The following is a 12,385-nucleotide window of genomic DNA, read 5'->3' as shown; positions in this document are numbered from 1 at the left end:
GGTGTCGCGACAGGCGTGAATGGAGGGACGAATGGAGACGTGTCGTCTTCAGCGATGAGAGTCGCTTCTGCCTTGGTGCCAATGATGGTCGTATACGTGTTTGGCGCCGTGCAGGTGAGCGCCACAATCAGGACTGCATACGACCGAGGCACACAGGGCCAACACCCGGCATCATGGTGTGGGGAGCGATCTCCTACACTGGCCGTACACCACTGGTGATCGTCGAGGGGACACTGAATAGTGCACGGTACATCCAAACCGTCATAGAACCCATCGTTCTACCATTCCTAGACCGGCAAGGGAACTTGCTGTTCCAACAGGACAATGCACGTCCGCATGTATCCCGTGCCACCCAACGTGCTCTAGAAGATGTAAGTCAACTACCCTGGCCAGCAAGATCTCCGGATCTGTCCCCCATTGAGCATGTTTGGGACTGGATGAAGCGTCGTCTCACGCGGTCTGCACGTCCAGCACGAACGCTGGTCCAACTGAGGCGCCAGGTGGAAATGGCATGGCAAGCCGTTCCACAGGACTACATCCAGCATCTCTACGATCGTCTCCATGGGAGAATAGCAGCCTGCATTGCTGCGAAAGGTGGATATACACTGTGCATGCTCTGTTGCCTGTGTCTATGTGCCTGTGGTTCTGTCAGTGTGATCATGTGATGTATCTGACCCCAGGAATGTGTCAATAAAGTTTCCCCTTCCTGGGACAATGAATTCACGGTGTTCTTATTTCAATATCCAGGAGTGTATAAGTAGGCGTGACATTGTAGAGCGATATGAAACAGAACGAACAGGTAAGGACGGTACAAGGGAAGGAGAATGGTAGACTTTGTTTCATTGCGAATAATTTAGTAATGGCCCGTTCTACGGTTCGTGTTTGCTGTGTACACCTTAAAATTGATGAAGAAATTTCTGAGAATGTACACTCGAGCGCAGCGCTGTATAGTGGTGAATCATGGACAGTGAGGAAACCGGGACAGAAGAGAATTTAAAGCTTGTGAAATGCGCTGGTACGGAAGAATGTTGAAAAGTAGGTGGACTGATCGGAGAAAGGACGAGGAGGATCTCCGCAGAATCGGGGCAGAAAGGAACATGCGGAAAATACTGACAAGGAGAAGGGACAGAATGATAGGACATGCGTTACAATAACAGGAATAACCTCTATGGTACTACAGGGAGCTGTAGAGGGTAAGCACTGCAAGGTAAGACAGAGATTTCAATACTTCCAACAAATAATTGACGACGTAGGGTGCAAGTGCTCCTCTGAGATGAAGAGGTTGGCACAGGAGTGGAATTCGCGGGCGGTAGGGGGGGGGGGGGTGCATCAAACAAGTCAAAAGACTAATGGCAGGCAGTCTTCACTGTCGCTGTAGTTACCAGAAGTAGTTACCCGAATTACTCCAAATTTTCTTAACGAAACACTGATAAACATTCAGACGGACATAGGCTATACCTTTTTTAAACGCCGAGATTTTCTCTTAAAACGGACAGCGAGAAAGAAAACGCTCTGTTGCGCTGTGAAAATTTGCGATTTCGACTTCTTTCTCGCAGTAGTTTCAACTACGGTAGAAGGGTATGTAAACCATTAGACTAATTTTTTTCTCCCGTATATATATATATATATATATATATATATATATATATATATATATATATATATATATGTGTGTGTGTGTGTGTGTGTGTGTGTGTGTGTGTTCAAACGAAAGTTGTGTATACAGTAGCTGCTGTTTTGTTTTCTTCCTCGCTGTCGGTTTTACAGAAAACAGAAAAGTTGTATTTATGGCTTATCGGTTTATGATTAGAACACTACTATGAACCTTTGTAATCCTACCTATCATCATCATCATCATCATCATCATTTATTGCACATACACAGGCCATTTAGGCCCATTGCAGAATACAAAAATATACAAATATATGACATACATGGAACATAATGAAATTATTAACACATCAAGTCCACGAAGCATGACAAAATAGTTGTAACATTACAGAAATTTATTACATATTACTTCTGTATCAGGCATCTTCAGTGTTGGCTGCGGGATCTGCTTCTTCCAGGGTCACTAAGGTCCTGTCCCTCCACCCCGTTCGCGGACGACCTCTTGTACGTCTACCATTCAGCTGGTGTAAAAATACACTGTTAGGAAAAGTGCCCACTGCTCATAGATTATGTCCTGCCCGCTGTAGCCTTCTTCTTGCAACACTTTCCTAATATCAGCTTTCTTAAACCGCATTCTTGCCACTAAGGTGAAGATTTTAAGGAAAATTTATGGCCAGTTATACAATTCAGAAACTGAAAGATGGGAAAGAAGGCACAATCCTACACATTCACAGATTAAAACTATGTGAACTACTGTCATTCAAACTACTGTCCTCATAGATCTAGCAACTGAAGAGGAGTTTCTCATACCTTCAAATTGGTTCAAATGGCTCTGAGCACTATGGGACTTAACAGCTGAGGTCATCAGTCCCCTAGAACTTAGAACTACTTAAACCTAACTAACCTAAGAACAACACACACATCCATGCCCGAGGCAGGATTCGAACCTGCGACCGTAGCGGTCGCGCGGTTCCAGACTGAAGCGCCTAGAACCGCCCGGCCACTCAGGCCGGCCTTCTCATACCTCAAACACCAGCTACCCCAACCGATTTACTCATTGATTTTAAGCGACTTCAGTTTCCAGTCAAGGTTTCCTTTGCAATAACAATAAACAAAGCTCATGGTCGGACTGAGGGTTGAGAAGACGGAGAGGGGGGGGGGTGGTAGGAGTTTAGAATGTATATCCAATTCATGTTTAGCAATTGCAAAGCATTGCCGGATTCATTAGTATGCCATAAACAAGATTTCCAGTGGAACAGAATCAGAAACCTGTGAGGGTCTTCGAATTTTACGAGGGCATGCTGAAAAGTAATGCCTCTGAATTTTCTATGTGAAAATTCTTAAAGCTTTCTAAATAAAACAAACTTTGTTAACATTCTACACTGAAGAGTCAAAGAAACTGGTACACCTGCCTAATATCGTGTAGGGTCCCCGCGGGCATGCCGAAGTGCCGCAGCACGAGGTGGCATGGACTCGACTGATGTCTGAAGTAGGGTTGGAGGAAGCTGACACCATGACTCCTGCAGGGCTGTCCATAATTCCGTAAGAGTACGAGTGGGTGGAGATCTCTTGCGCACAGGACGTTGCAAGGCATCCGGGATTGCTCAATAATGTTCATGTCTGGGGAGCCTGGTAGCCAGCGGAAGTGTTCACACTCAGAAGAGTGTTCCTGGAGCCACTCTGTAGCAATTATGGACGTGTGGGGTGTCGCATTGTCCTGCTGGAATTGCCCGAGTCCGTCGGAATGCTCGATTGACGTGAAATGATGCACGTGATGAGACAGGATGCTTACGTACGTGTCACCTGTTAGCCGTATCAGGGGTCCCATAACACTCCAACTGCACACACCCCACAACGTTAAAGAGCCTCCATCAGCTTGAACAGTCCCCTGTTGACATGCAGGGCCCATGGATTCATGGGGTCGTCTCCATACCCGTACACGTCCATCCGTTCGATATAATTTGAAACGAGACTCGTCCGACCAGGCAACATGATTCCAGTCAACAGTCTAATGTCGGTGTTGACGGGCCCAGGCGAGGCGTAAAGCGTTTTGTTGTGCAGCCATCAAGTGTACACGAGTGGGCCTTCGGCCCCGAAAGCCCATATCAATGATGGTTCGCACGCTGACAACTGTCGATGGCCCAACATTGAAATCTGCCGCAATTTGCGGAAGGGTTGCACTTCTGTCACGTTGAACGATTCTCTTCAGTCGTCGTTGACCCCGTTCTTGAAGCATCCTTTTTCGGCCGCAGCAATGTCGGAGATTTGATGTTTTACCAGATTCCTGATATTCACGGTACACTTGTGTAATGGTCGTACGGGAAAATCCCCATTTCATCGATACCTCGGAGATGCTGTGTACCATCGCTTGTGCGCCGACTATAACACCATGTTCAAACTCACTTAAATCTAGATAATCTGCCATTGTAGCAGCAGCAACCGATCTAACAACTGCGTCAGACACTTGTTGTGTTATATAGGCATTGCCGCAGCGCCGTATTCTGCCTGTTTACATGTCTCTGTATTTGAATACGCGTGCCTATGCCAGTTTCTTTGGCGTTTCAGTGTAAACGTTTATTTTTCATGTGTACATATTTATTTCTCAACATAAATTTCTCCTAAAGAGAGATTACCTGTAGTTTGTTGATACCATCTCTGTAGTATGTTTGACTTTGTTGACGGATCCACAACCTCATCTCTACTTGCATCGTTTCATTACTTTCAAAGTGAAGTCCTCGAAAGTGTGCTGTGTGTTCTGAATACAATTAAATCGGTTGGAGTCAGGCCGGGTCTGTATGGCTGATGATCGATGACAGTGAACACATTGCGTCGGATTGTTACAGATGTAACAGCGCTCGTGTGTGGCCTGGTATTGTCATGCTGAAGGAGACGTTGCTCCATGTGTGGACGAAATTTTCGAATTCGAAATTCGATTACAGCAGCCTTTTCTCACGCATCGACATAGTTACGTTACAAACCGCTATGTTACACGCTACAATTCGGAGCTCACTAGCGACAGAACTCTGCCAATGTGTAGACGTGAAGAATAAAGGTGTAGAATGCTAGTAACTTTTGTTTTATTTCAAAAGATTTGAGAGTTTTCACATAACAAATTCGGAGGCAATGCTTTTCAGCACTCCAGCATATTTCGAACCAGTGAATCATAATTAAATTCAGCCTTCAATGTCATTTGAAATTGTGTAAGTGATAAATTGATTCTTTATTCTGACATTTTGCATTTTTGACACCATAGTAATGACGTCAAAAACCACCATACTAAAGCTGCCTCAGATCAAAGTTGGCGGTCTCGCAAGAGTTACAGATTGGGAGCGACAGCTTCAGCAGACACTGGGCATCTGCGACTCTGATAGGCAGTGTGGTGGCAGCATTGACAACAGCTATATTGAAGAAGTGCAGTGTTTTTATTTTTCTCTCAGTGATAGTAAATAAACGTCGTAAAAATATTTAGTTTGTTTTTCAGTCCTCAGCATAATCTAAAACAGCAAATGGAGCTGTAAAGCTGCAGACCTGAACAAAGCAACCTGTACAAGAACAGGGGATCCATAGATGTATGCGGTGAAGATAAACAGCGTTACCACCTTCCACAGCCGGGGCCGCTAAAGCACGCGTGTGTGGTGACGCTCAGCTTGGAATTAAGCCGGTTCGAATCCTCGCGGCGGGTGAAATTTTCACCTACAGCATTTGGCCGGCAAGGGGAGGAGCAGTGGTGACGTAAAGGTACTGACACCAGTCTTCTAAATTAAATGCTGGGTCTCTCAGGAAATGAGGGCATGTGACGCTGTCGTCTGTCTGTCTCGTGCTCTCCTTGCTACAGTTCGAGAGGAATAAGCTATGTGCCGGCATTGGGTTTCCCTTCTCTCATCGTCATCATCATACACCACAAACCTAACACGAAACTATATACGCATCCATTTACACTCAAAAATTGCACAAATGATACTTCTTTGCAGATTAGAACTGTGTACCAGACCGAGACTGGAACTCGGGACCTTTGAAAAGGCAAAGGTCCTGAGTTAGAGTCTCGGTTTGGCACACAGTTTTAATCTGCTAGGAAGTTTCATATCAGCGCACACTCCGCTGCAGAGTGAAAATCTCATTCTGGAATTGCACAAATAACACAACTCACACATCCGCATGGAGGGATGAAAATGTGCACAGAGGAAGAACATTCTTTCCCACAGGTGGCTGAACACAACACTGTGGAATATCCCAGACAACAACGCCATACAACATTTACAGTTTATCAGAAAACTTGCACACTTTAGGGAGCCATTGTTGATGTTTGTATTCACATTTCGATACTTGTCTTGTTCAAATGTGTGTGAAATCTTATGGGACTTAACTGCTAAGGTCATCAGTCCCCAAGCTTACACACTACTTAACCTAAATTATCCTAAGGACAAACACACACACACATGCCCGGGGAGGACTCGAACATCCGCCAGGACCAGCCGTGCGGCTCAGACCGCTCGGCTAAGATACTTGTCTTGGTTAGATGTCCTTGAAGAGTTGGTGTAATGCAAAACAAAAACCTCATTACGTGATGGAGTACAGGTCGAACACAGCCTGTTGCCTCTGCTTGTTATCACCAGCATTTGCCTTGTTCTGTAAGAAATGTAACGTAACTCGAGAATGCTCCAATCAAAGATAGCATTGTTTTTCTCGTGTAGCGCTCTATCTGTTTAATATGTCGCATGAACACCTTTCCATTTGAAAATTACCTGTTGCATCCAAGATGGCGACTTCCAGAATGCCGCCATGTTGGTAACACAGCTCCACAGGCTTCTCCCGCTCTCGTATTTCACATTAATTGCCTTTAAATTTCTGTTGATCCACCTGGTTTTGTTTTGAAAGTATAGTTCTATACTTATTGACTACTCGGTATATCCACAGAAATTGTGGATTTGAGAGACTGCTATGCGGGGGGGACCGACCTTTATGCCAAAATATTAGACAAAATTATCTCTCAAGTAGGACCAAATTATTATTTAGCGTGTTTTAATACACACACACACACACACACACACACACAGAGAGAGAGAGAGAGAGAGAGATGTTTCTATGAACAATGAAGCTTGACGTGGCGCTCGAAGACACCGATTACGGGAAACGGTAATAGGAAATGTGCCTCGTTGTGTCGGCGTGGTCGTAATGTTGCGTGGGGTGCGTAGAGTGTGTGGGTTGCAGCAGACACGGCTCTGTTGTGCGACAAACCGGAAGGCGTCAAGGCTACGGCATAACACACTGCGTCATTCTCAGCTTGCTTTGCGTCTACAGACCGCGGCGCGGTTTCGTATGAGGAAATAGGGATGGGCTAAACCGTTATTTTCCGATCTCAATTATCACGGTTAACATTATTTTTCGGTAACCGATATTTTTAGTTATGGTTTATAACAGGTCACAATCTGTACCCCTCCGAGCTTGTTACAGATGTTGCATCCCACCTGACAGCTGAAGTTCGTACTTTTGTAAACTTCGTGACCCACGCTGTATATAGCAATTCTCCACATAATTAAAAGAGATATGCACAACACCCGTCTGGTACGTGGTAAACTCGAAATAGTTTTAGATAAACAAACTCTAAACTAGAAGACATGCCACATCACAATTTTTAAGGAGAGTTTATTTCATAAAACTGAAAGTATTGGTGTTTTAGAGATAAAATAAGTCTTGTTCGACGTAAATCATTTCTCGAAAAAAGTTATTACGAAAGTGTGAGATGTCATTAACAAAAGGAAAGGGATTTTGTGTTTCTGTTTCTGATTGTATTCCGTAAATGCTATATTCTGAATATTTTAAATTGAGTGACATTTTTCTTTCGAAGCGCCATTCATTAAATTTGTTGACAGAGCAGTATACACAATGTGTAGCATTTCTGCCTCTTTGAGCCACTACTTTATTCCCAAAGATAACATCAGAGTTGAGCAAGGCTATAATAAAAGACGTACGACGTCGCAGGTTCGATGAACCAAATACGACTTTGATGCACCGCACGTGTGAAATGGTGCCAACAGAAGCTACTTGCTCTCTGATTGGCTGCTGTAGTGAAGTGCGGCAAACCGCCTACGTTCATTTGTAAATAATAACTAAAGAACTCTTCAGATATAGTCCAAAATGGCATGCGCAACCCTGATCGTCGACCATGTCATCCTCCGATTTACGTAATTCGGATGCAGTATGGAGGACAATGGGGTCAGCATACCACCTTTGTGCCGTCCTCGGCTTTATACACTTTGGAGCCCCTACTTCTCATTCTACTAGTTGCTCAATTGGCTTTACGAGGCTGAGAGGACCCTTCTAGTTCTCCCAGCGATACAAAATCCCTGGCAGTACCAGAAACTGAATCCGGGACTTGGGCAGTCATGCTCACTGACCATTCAGCTACAGAGCTGGATAAATTTCATTCTCATTTTGTTGATTACGTTGTGGAGCAATATGATCTGTGTCACATGATATTTACGTCTGATATGAGGAATTTACCAAAATAATGATACTGGCTGGATTTCCTTCGAGACGCAGAAAAGACAAGAATGACTAAACAGGGAAAGAAATGGTAGTGGGAGGTGCAATCTTTCAACAAAGACCCGATGACCTCATAGAAGAACTCTTCGTTCATGGAGACCACAAATGAACAGACAAGCAACAATTGTGTGTCAGTGTATCTTCATTAATCCAAAGATAGCATGGAATGCTTCTATGGGGACTCGATCATTTCAGACACAAAGAGTGTCATTGTGTCAGTGCCCCAAAATACCAGCTAAGTCATCACATTAAGCAGCCCCTAGCCTTTGCAAATGGGTCACTTCTTACTGGTCCACTAAAGCCACCTATTCCCTGGAAAGGACGACATGGTGAGCATTACGGGGTGATGTACGTAGGGATTTCAGACAGTAAGTAATACAGGTCATCTTACGCTTTCCCTGCAGATACAGTTCTGCTGCTGTACGGATGAAAGGCGCATCATAGAGTGCGTGAAATGGCGCGGTAATTGGAAATTTACTCAAAAGTTTAAGTACGCGTGACGGTATGATTCTAATAGCGAAAACGTCTGAAGTGCCAACAGATTCACCTGTGAAATTCTGGCGATATGTATATCAAATGCAACGCCGCGTCCAGCAGTAGTCAAAAGGAGCCAAATCTTTTGACCAGGGACACATAGACCTGGGTGATGCTGAGCCGCAATACAGTGCAGTCTTGCACCATGAGATCTGCATCTTACTGGTCAGCTTCAAGAACATCTGTGGCGACAGTGATTTGATGAGGAAGTTCACATAGCGATTCTCGAATGGGTCCGTGTCCAATGAGCAGATTTCTATCGTCGAGGACTTGAACAGCTGGTAAAATGTTTAGACCGTTGACTATAGAGACTTGGCGACTGTTGAAAAGTAGTGTCAGCTATCTGTATCACTTTGATGGGTAGTGCAGCATTCAATAAAAATTATTTGGTCTGCCGCAACAATGTGTAACATACTTTTTTAGTAACTCGTGTTACCTGCTGGAAATGACCGGGACAGCTCGCTGAAATTTTATACTCTTCAAATAGTTTTATATGCCAATGACCCTCCGAATTCAGTGAACATATGAGGGCTCGTCGGGGTAAAAGAGTTAGATTAAGATTTAGCGATCATTTTTTCGTCACAGTTCCATATATATTGTATGTGACAAATTTCGCCCAAAGTTGATCATCATCATTTCTGCATAGATATGATCATCTTTGGCCTAAACTGCTCATACAAAAGAAAAAGTGCAACTGAGACAGAAAAATAAACGCTACAATTTAAATATCAAAACGTTTGCTTAATCTCTCGCGACGTATATGTCGGCAATAGTGAGCTAGCTCAAGGTTCCAGAAGCCTGTAATAGGAACATTGTAATGGTTCCTACATTTAGAATGACGTATGTCAAAGATTCCATCCAGTGTTTCAATAAACATCTCTTTGTTAACTCTGTAAAATAATTTTTCACTCAAGTTTTAAGAAAAGAGATCACCTGCTACAAAGCAGTCGCATGCAGAGCAGTAATATTGTGACAATAATTTCTGAAAATTTCTTTGTAATAGTAAAAAAAAAAAATGGGTTTGTGTAATACATCACCGTGTAAAGAAAGGATGTATGAATAATTCTTTTTAAGAACTGCCGCGCTTTTTTTTAGAACTGTCAGTATAGTGTAAGAAAAGCCTTACAATCTGCCACAAAGCAGTCCCATCTCACGGTTCGTATCTGGGCTTTCCAACGGAAATAACAGAACATCATCGAGGAAACAACGGTTTTCGTCCAGCTGGCGGCTACCTTCGTAAAAATTAGCAACTAAATCTGTTTTTGATATCACTCTTCGCCCTTTTCGTGGATCATTTGTGGTTTAGGCTTAATAAGATAATCTGTTGCACATTTTGTAGTCTGTCAGTATGTCATCAGCAAAGTAACGAAAAACAGTCGGTGATTTTGACGAAAAACAATTACTTTTGAAGAGATTATTTCAGTGAATAAAAGTGGTGGATTTATAGAAACCTTTTCTGCGATATTGTGATTTCTTGACATAGTTGTTGTAATCTTAAGATGATACTGCCTGTACACCTTTTGTTACTACAGTATTATCTCGTTTCGTCAGCTTACAACTCCAAAATAAATCGAGAAAAATAATAAGCAAAGTGTTTATTCAGAAAATCATACTTATCTCGCATACACAGGAAAAAGCACATCACGAGCATCAAAATTGAACAACATGATTAGTATACAGAAAGTTGAAAGTATTCAGCAGGTATTTTCATTACTGATTAAATAGGTTTTTCTCCATCTTAAGTCATTTATCCATTGCCTCAGGTGCCAAATAAAGTAATCCTTTGTAAATAATAAATCTGTTGGTGACATTATCATCCCTATAAATAATTTCCTTGTCATATCAGCTATTTAAATTTCTATAAAACAGAATAAAAACAATTATAATCATTCAGCGTGTAGTACATGCAAGGTACACGTCGGGAAATATCTACAGAACTGATAACAGCTGGAAGTCATGTAAAACACTATATACCAGATTATTTCCGACATCTTTAATAGGATCTCTCTATTCTCTGCGCCCATGCAAGGTAACGACATGCAGATTTGTTGCCTACGTATAGTACAGATAAGCTCTAAACCAAAATTACTCTCCCCCCTTTTTTAAGCAGTTTTGAGACGAAGTCTTTGAAAACCAAACAGTGTGGGGACGATTTGTCTTGTTATCCACAGAAGCATGAGTATTATCCGCAGAATTGCATGCCGTTCATGAAGTTATACTTTACATAGTCGACTTACTAGCGGATAAAATCGCAGTATGTACTTACTCCACGAGTGTACGATGGACTCTTACCAGGAAAATTGTAAGTACCTTGGCACACAATATACTTGGAAGTCTTGTAATTATTAATAGTCTACAGGCAGGTCATATGAATAATAGTAAAACGAGACATTTGTTAAAACTGATACCCTCTCCAAGCTGTGATTGAGGCCTCATTAACGAGGACATTGTACATATATTAATATAGTTATCCAAGAACAATTACACTTTACAATGTTTTAAAAATTTAGGTCTTTTTTCTTCAAGAAACTCTTAGTTCCATAGATAGGTTCGTTAGCAAATGTACTTGGTATAGAGCTTTAAAATTTGAGGAGCTTTCATAGTGGATATTTATAATTATACTTCATATTAAACAGTTGTAGCTTTTGCTGTAATGGTGCAGTTACACTAATTTACTCTGTAGACTAGCAAAATTGTGTTTTGTAATGAAGTCAGACAAATGTCGTGTTTTGTCATTATTCGACAAAATTGTATCTGGTGAAATGGGCTGTCCCTAAAACCAATAAAAAATTAAAAAAAATACTAACATAGGAAGAAAAGTATAGTGTTCCCAGTTCCGTCTGGAGGAAGTAACGTGTTACCTGTCCTCTTTCACTGGGTACACAGCTGGAAGTTCTCTTTCATTTTGCGGCAAGTATGCTTCGTTTAGACTAAGCGCCCCATAAAAATTTTTGTAATGTGATCATTTTACGTATGAATCAGTTTGTTAATTATGTTCTTTTGACTTGTCGCCTATGAGCTACAGAAAAGTAGCGGTACTTCCATAAATATTGATTTGTACGACAAATGGTACATAACATTTGATTCCTTTTAGCACTATGAGTGGGTCGTTTTCGGTACATATCGACACGTTACCGTGTGTGTATATCACTGGTGATCGTGGCTAAATGAAGAGTATATACAACATTTGGCCCAAACTTCATCCATAAGACAATATTGCTTTCATTTTCACTAATGTGGCTAATGAGGAACAGTGTAATTTCTATAAGCGCACGCCATTGTCAGAAAAACGTTAGAGTCGCTGGTGTGCACTTTGTGCTAGTCTCCCATCTTCGCGATTTCTGGGATGTTGAAATCTAACAAGAAAAGCAACATTCCTCTCTCCATGGTTTCCCTTTATTTACGTGACAGCTGACAGACCGCCACCTTTTCAGCTTTCACAGCCTTTCCAACTACTAGACAATTTCTCATGCTTCCTGTATGTAGTCTTTCACGCGAAAACTGGCTTCCATGTCCAGATACTGTTCTCCAGTATCAACTTCCGCGTGATTGCCTCGCAACCTGGAGGTAACTGACAAGTGCAAGCAGCTTCTTTGTTGCAGAAGGAAGTTATATATAAATTATTATTGATTTTGGTAGTGCAGGTTGTGCGTCCTTCTCTGTTTTTAGCTCACTGCAATTTTTAGTTTAGTTGCAA

The sequence above is a fragment of the Schistocerca cancellata genome, chromosome 4 (genome assembly GCF_023864275.1).
Source record: "Schistocerca cancellata isolate TAMUIC-IGC-003103 chromosome 4, iqSchCanc2.1, whole genome shotgun sequence".
Lineage (NCBI taxonomy): Eukaryota > Metazoa > Arthropoda > Insecta > Orthoptera > Acrididae > Schistocerca > Schistocerca cancellata.
The sequence above is the reverse complement of the archived record's forward strand: the minus strand, read 5'-3'. Positions refer to the sequence as shown.